Below are 8245 nucleotides of genomic sequence, written 5' to 3' on the forward strand. Positions count from 1 at the left end.
ACTTAAAACTTGCATTTTCCTTCATCTAAGGCTAAACACAAAACACAAAGCAAACAAAAATAGAAAGAAACAAAATAGAGAAATCAAATATGATCATATTGGCTCCCAAATAGCACATTTGTTTAACATCATTAGCCCGATGGTGTAGCTTTTCCTAATTTGAATAAATTAGATCTCCTATTTGTACTTCGTCTACAATTTGCTCTTGAAAACCTCCATAAAATGGCTTCAACCTATGCCCATTCACCTTAAACACCTTATTAGTTTCAAAACTTCTAATTTCAACTACATTATAAGGAAACATATTCATAACTTCAAAAGGTCCACTCAAGCGAGAATGTAACTTACTAGGCATCAATTCAAATCTCAAGTTGTAGAGCAAGACTTTTTGTCCAACCATAATTTGCTTCCTAGCAATAATCTTATCATGAAATACCTTGGCCTTGTCCTTGTAGATTCTTGAATTCTTATAAGCTTCAAGTTAGATCTCCTCCAATTCTTGTAACTATAATCGTCTTTGTGCTCTAGCTCTATAGAAAGGTGACATGGCTTACCAAAGACCAACCTTTAAGGAGACATCCCAATAAGCATTTTATATGTTGTCTTGTAGGCCTATAATGCATCATCAAGTCTAAGGCTTCAGTCTTTTCTATTCAGCTTCACAGCTTTCTCCAAAATGGATTTGACTTCCCTAATTAATACATTAGCTTGTCTATTTGTTTAGAGGTGATAGGATGTAGATGTTTTATGGAAAACAACATACTTCTTCAACAAAGCATTTATGATCTAATTGCAAAAATAAGTTCCCTGATCACTAATCATCACTCATGGTATTCCAAACTTGGTAAAGATGTTAAACCTAATAAAACCTACAACAACCTTAGAATCGTCAGTTCTAGTGGCCTTTGCTTCCACATATTTAGAAACATAATCGAATGAAAGCAATATATATCCTACACATAACAAATTTCAACTATAAGTATAGGGGTTTGTATCATTTCATTTCTATAGGTCAAATTACAAATCCGTTGACACTACTCATAATTCTTATAGAAAATATAAGTATCATAAAATAGTGTAAACCAATAAAAACCACTATCTAACACTTTCTTAGCAATTATGTTAGGTAGAAAATGACGTCCACAAGCATAATTATGACAAAAAGCAATGATAGACTAAAATTTAGAATCAAGCACATATATCTTAATAATATGATCCAAATAATATTTCCAACATAAGAAGAAAGACTGTTTTACCCTTAGGCTATATGAAAGAAAAGGAAGAAAAGAAAAAGGGAACATAAAGGCTTTTAATGAGCAAGATAAGCTAGTTAGCTATAGTAAAAGTTTCTGACTATGTGAAAGATGACATAGATCCTAATTGAATCGTACTTGGATCAAAAATCATGAAAGTTAAGGAAAGTGAAGTACTCTTAAATAACCACTAGTTATATGCATAAATGGCAAGATACATGAGAGCAATAAGACTTTATAAGAGATGGATACCTATGAGATGCATCATGGATTTGGCATCAAGGCACATTAGCTATTTAGTTTAGTTCAAGTATGCATGGTAAGGGATAACAACTCTTCAATTAGTTCCTCATAAGGTCAGTGGAATGTATCTATACGTGCCCTTGATAGAGGCCTTTCAAGAATTATTTTTTAGTTAGCAGTCTTGTAGTTATACATATGTGGTAAATGAAAGATTGTGACCAGTTTCCCTATGTTAGTAAGGTATCATAATTAATAAGCCCAATAGGTTGTATGACACATGCGTAAGGCATAATAGTTAGTTGACACGTAAAGTGTCATTTGCTTTCACTACGACATCATATATGTCTGGATTAGCTTAGGCCTTAGCAGTCTGTAAAGTGTTTAGGGCACGACAGTGCCAAGTATGACCATATCGAGATCTAGTAGTGGAGAACCAGTTTTAGTTATTACATTATGCAAAATACTAAGAGGTCACTTACTTACTGAGTGTTTTTCACTTGTATGTTTTTTTTCTGTGGTTTTACAAGTATAGTTGAGTAATAGGACATGCAGTGAAACTAATGTTCTAGCCAAAAAGTTGTATGAGGGTAAAGGGCAAATCATCAATTGTAGTTTATTTCAAATTATTCATTTTGTTATTTGAATTAAGATTATCTAGATGATTTATGCATTATATTTATGAGGATTAATTTTTTGGATACTTGAATTATGATTGCAATAAATGGAAGTGTTACAATTGTTTTCCTTTGCACCTTTTTGCATGCTTTTAAAGTAAGTATTTATTATCATGCTATAATTCCACTAAACAAGTTAAGAAAGCAAGTTGTACATATCTCTTTGGATCATATTTTTTATAAGGGTATGTCCTTTGAAAGAGGTGTTACATTTATAGTATTAGAGCATGATTTTGGAACCTAAAAAGGTGTTAAGTCTTACTGTGTCTAAAAAGTGCATTGAAAAGTTAATTAAGGAAAGTAGCCCCTCACACAATGCTAACTGCTCCTACACGCCTACCATTGTAAGTATATTAACCTGTATTAAGTTAAATGGTATATTTCTCTGAGTTGTGACCTTATTTTAGGATGAGGAGATCCAAAAGGCTAATTAAAAATGTTCCAAAGGTTTCTAACCAAAAGAAGAGCTAAGTTGAGGGTCAGGGACAAGTTTCCAATCTATCAGTAGTACTAATAATAGAGAATTCAATTATCAAACAAATAGTAGAGAAGATTCTCAAGGGAAATAGAGAGACATAAAAGAGTGTTAGGAACTTAGTTTAGGTCCCATAGATGACCAAGCAACCACTAGTTATTGAGTTACCATCCTACCAAGACAAAGTGGGTAAAGAGGATAACTTTATCACCTTTACAATTTAGTAGGTAGATTAACCTTATGATTTTAAAGGTAATTTAGTTTTGAGAAATGTATTAACTAAGGAATGGTTGGACATAGTGGAGGATTTCATAAGGTTATTCATCATGACAGATGTAGAAAAGATTTAGTATGCTAGTATTCTCTTAAATAGAGATGCTAAGATGTGGTGGCAAACGCTATATAGGACCTACTAAGTTTCTAAGATGAGTTAGGCTAACTTCAAATAAGCCTTTGAGAAAAAGTATTTATCAATAAAATGAAAGTGATAGATGAAGAAAAAGATGCAAATAATGACATACATGTAGGTAGAATAAGAATCAAAGTATGCTTAAGGCACATAAGATAAGAATGAAAATTTTACCTATTTCTTTACCTCCTATAGGGATATAAGATAATGGATTAAACTCCTCACTTGAAGAACCTCCAAAGAAATACACCTTCTAAGCCAAAACTTAGAAAGATGAGAAAGCTTTTAAATTTTTTTTGTAAGAGAATGTAAAATGCAAGAATGCTTATGTTAGTTCAAAACGAACTAAAATGCATTGTATATAATGGTAACCCATCTTGCAATTTTAAATTTCTTATTTAGCCCAACAAATTCATAATTTGAAGTCTTACTATGCATGTATATCAAATATATATCTTAACCGCCCTAATTTCATCTTAGTATCATTTTAACTTTTAAAATATTATTTTTGCACCCATATAACATTTTATATGGTTTTCATTATCCTTTGGAAGGTGCTAGCCATCCTTAGATAATTAATTTTCCCTCTTGAAAGCTTGGTTTATAGGTGTGACCCTTTAAGTTCACTATGACATAGTTGTGAGTCCCTTTTCGAATAATCCAAAAGTGTATTCAAAAACTCATCGACTATGGTAAACATCTAATAATTTGTCATAGCCCCTAAATCACAATGAAGAAATACTTTATTGAATCTAATATCTCCATTCGTATATTCGTATAGCCATGAATAGCTAATTTCCTTTGATAGAATTTATGATGAATTTATAAATTCTTAAAGATTATGTAATGGGTTTTGATTTTTAATTAATGATGATGAATATTTGATTTAGTAATTGTGATTTTAATTTCTTGCTTGGTGTTAGGGCCTAATACTATGCTTATTTGTAGATCGAAGTGTGATATTGAAATATACATACTCAATTAGTTTTGCCTTTGCTAAACCTAGGATTTTATTTAGAGATAAACATAAATCTTTTATGGGTAAATTGATTGTCTTAGAAATTAATGAGTTTTGATTAATATTATATCATGAAAGTAGGTAAGCTTTTAATCTTAACACACCTAATTAACCTTGAGAGGGGAATTGGGTAAAATAGGATAATCAACCATCAAAAATTTATTTTATCATTGATTTTAATTGGATTTATTACTGATTTTTAAGTAATTGATAGTGAAATTATAAACCCTAGACTTTTCTATATTAGTATTTTACTTTTAATTTGTTGGGTGTTTATTTCTTTGTTAATTTTACCCTGTTGATTTACATTTCAATTAATTTATATTCAATTTCACTTATTTAGCTTTTTAATTCTCTAGCTAATTTAGATTACAAAAAAAACTAGTACTCAACAATCAATCCTTATAGGACTAACTTCTTTCTATATTACTTGATGGACTTGTATACTTGCAAGCCTAGGTAACAAGTTTTTTGTGTCGTTGTTGGAGATTGGTGTTTTGTTGATATTAGTATAATTTATAGTTTAACTAGACTAGAGTTTTGTTTCATTTTATTTTTGTTTTAATTGATTTCTTGTTGTTTTTTCCTTTTCTTATAAGTACTCTTTTGGTTTATGGCCAAATCTCAAAATCTAGAATTATTAGATTTTGACTTAGAAATCGAGAGAACCTTTAAAAGACGTAGAAGAGAAAGACAAACAAGACAAAAAGTTACTATAGAGGATAACATCAACAATCAACAAGCTCTTCGTGATTATGTTGTACCTACTATATATGATGGTTATTCTAGTGTTGTGAGACCTACTGTGGATGCTAACAATTTTGAGATCACACCCTTTATTGTTCAGATGGTACAATAAAATCAGTTTGAAGGGTTGGCAAATAGGGATCCACATATCCACTTGTCATGTTTTTCTTAGATATGTGACACTTTCAAGATGAATAGGGTTCCTGAATATGCAATTAAATTGAGACTATTTCCATTTTCATTGAGGAATAGAACAATTGCTTGGTTAGATTTTAAGGCACTTGGTACATTTACTACCTTGCAAGCACTTTCTCAAGGTTTCCTTACAAAATATTTTCTATCTGGTAAAACTGTTAAATTGAGAAATGAGATTGCCATTTTTTACCAAAAGGATGACAAGTTTTTATATGAAGCTTAGGAGAGGTTCAAGGACTGGCTAGTTGTTCAAACTTTCTATAATAGTCTTTCTTACTCGTTGAAAAGTTTTTTGAATACAACTATTAATGGGTAAAACATTTGATGCAACTATGCACTTGATTAAAGAAATGGCTTCCAATAGTTGTTAATGGTCTAACGATCAAAATATTCATAGAAGACATTTGGGAGTACATGAGGTGAATGGAATTACTATAGTGAATGCTAAGTTGGATGCATTGACAAAGAAATTAGAGAGATTAGATATGAAGACGATAAGTACTTCTAGTTATGAGCAACTTTTAGAGATATCACATTGGGTAGTACAATGGTATTATGTGAATTATTTTTTGTGTGGTGTATTACCTCCAAAGATGAATCACCAACAAAAGAAAAAGTTCCTATGAGAGGTGAAAAACTATTATTGGAAAGAGCCATTGCTTTACAAAAGATGTTTGATAGGATTATGCAATGATGCTTACCACAAGACGCAATAGAAAACATTCTAACCCGTTGTCATTCTCTTGAGTTTGAATGTCATTTTAGTGTTACCAAGACAGTAGCTAAAGTGCTCCAAAGTGGTTTTTATTGGCTAAACTTTTTCAAGATGCAAGGAAATTTGTTCTAACATGTGATAAGTGCCAAAAAACTGAAAATATTTTAAAAAGGAATGAAATACCTCTAAATGGTATACTTGAGATTGAAATTTAAATGTGTAGGACATTGACTTCATGGGACCATTCCCTCCATCTTATGGGAATAAATATATTTTAGTTATTGTAAACTATGTTTCTGAATGGATTGAGGCATTTGTAAGTCTATCCAATGATGCTAGGGTTATGGCAAAATTCTTAAAGAAATATATTTTCACAAGTTTTGGGACTTCAAAAGCTATTATTAGTAATAGTGGTTCTTACTTTTGTAATCACCTATTTGAGAAATTGTTAAAGAAATATAGAGTTATCCATAAGATTGCAACCTCATACCACCCTCAAACTAGTGGGTAAGTAAAGATTTCTAATTGGGAGATCAAGAACATACTTGAGAAAACTGTCAATTTTTCAAGGAAAGATTGGAGTTTGAGATTGGATTATGCTCTTTGGGGATATTGTAAAACCTTTAAAATGATTATTGGTATGTTTCCCTTCTATCTTATTTATGGTAAATCCTATCATTTTTTGGTAGAGTTAGAACACCAAGCTTATTAGGTTATCAAGTTCTTGAATTTTGATTTGAAAAAAGCTAGTGAAAAATGTCTTCTCCAACCAGAAGAGTTGGAAGAGTTTAGATTAGATGCTTTTTAGAATTTCAAAATATATAAAGGGAGAACTAAAAGATGGCATGATAAGCATATTCTAAAGAAGGACTTCATAGAAAGTGATCAAGTATTGCTTTTCAACTCAAGATTGAAGTTTTTTCCAAGAAAACTTAAGTCAAGGTGGTTTGATCCTTTTAAGATCTCGAAGGTATTTCCTCATAGAGTCATTGAGGTGTGGAGTGAAAATTCTGGAGCATTTCAAGTCAACGGGCAGAGGTTGAAGTCATATTTTATTGGTGACCAAGTGAAAGTGGATGTGTCTCAATCACTTTCTAATCCCTAGACATAAGCCCCACCATTGGTTAAGCTAAGGACTATAAAATTAGCCCTCTTGAGAAGAAACCCAAGTTCTGTTTTTCTTAAACTACTTTCCTTTATCTTATTGATAAATGATTCTTCCCACATTTAGTTTAAACTTGTTCTTTTTTGTTTATTTCAGGTTAATTTTGGAATGTCAAATAATTGAAGTCCAAATTTGGAAATGAGGAGTACTTTTAAGCTAAAAAAGAGAGTACAATTAAATTTGTTTAAATAGATATTTCTGTTGGTCATGATTAGTGTGATTTTTGTATTCCCATCATTGATTACATTAATTAGATTGATTAACCTTACTTCTCCACTAGTTTGACACGTCATTTTTTCCTCTAGCCAATAGAAGCACGCATTTAACTTCCTTGCTCCTTTTGGCTAGCATAACATGCGTCCTCTATTTCCACTAACTACAACGTCTCCTGCATAAGACATGTAGCGCTGATGTGCTTTTCCTTCAATTTCTCTATGCAACAGACACATCTACCTTTCTCAATAGCACCCCTACGCTGATTCATCCATGTGTCACCCAACTTCCTTTTCAACATAGTTTTTTTGCATCTTAGCCCAGTCACATTATTATTTCTCACCATTAAAGCAAACAACACCACAATGGGAGCTCCAAACAAAAGTCATGCATCACACAACCTCACTTCCCTATAAGCTTGACACATCCCCTGTCATTTTCACAAAGTAATAGCTATACCAGTTTTAGCATCCAAACCACTCAATTTTAACAGTACCTATCTTCCTCTTCTTCTTCATACAACACATGTCCTTTTCATTTCCCCAAAACAACCACATTTTCTCACTTCTTATCAAATTCTCTAGCCAACATAGAACAAATTTTTCATTCCAAAATAAGTTGGATTAAATGCATTGCCAACAAGAAGAGGTCATATAAACATCTGACCAAGTCTTCTATCGATTATTCTAATAATATATTTAGATCTTCATACCCTACAAATTTTTGCATTTATATGATGACATCCATGAAATCATACTTAGGGTAGGTTGGGATAAATTTTATCAACTTCATCACCATACCCCACAAAGAGCTTATCTTAGAATTTCTAAGTTCTTACCACTTTGTTGATGATCTTACTAGTGCAGCTTATGGGTTAATGAGTTTTAGGTTTAATAATTAACATCACAGTTTAGCCCTTAGCAATATAAATACAATTTTCAGTTCCCTAAATGATAGGGTAACACCTTGCTATATTGGCAACCTTAATTGTGAAGATGTGTGACATGATTTGACAAACCATACCTTCCACAAATCACCCTTAGAATAAAACATCCAAATTGAGCAACCTTCTCAGTAGGATTCTATATAGATTTATTGTGAAAAACATTTATATGAGAAGGGAGGATGATGGCATAGT

General features: G+C 31.7%; 1 pseudogene; it reads right to left on the minus strand.

Moving 5' to 3' along the window:
• Window positions 1-5181: 5181 nt before the first annotated feature.
• On the minus strand, window positions 5182-5253 carry LOC123202511 (annotated as a pseudogene).
• Between the last annotated feature and the right edge of the window lie 2992 nt (window positions 5254-8245).

This window comes from Mangifera indica, chromosome 18 (genome assembly GCF_011075055.1).
Source record: "Mangifera indica cultivar Alphonso chromosome 18, CATAS_Mindica_2.1, whole genome shotgun sequence".
NCBI classification, from domain to species: domain Eukaryota; kingdom Viridiplantae; phylum Streptophyta; class Magnoliopsida; order Sapindales; family Anacardiaceae; genus Mangifera; species Mangifera indica.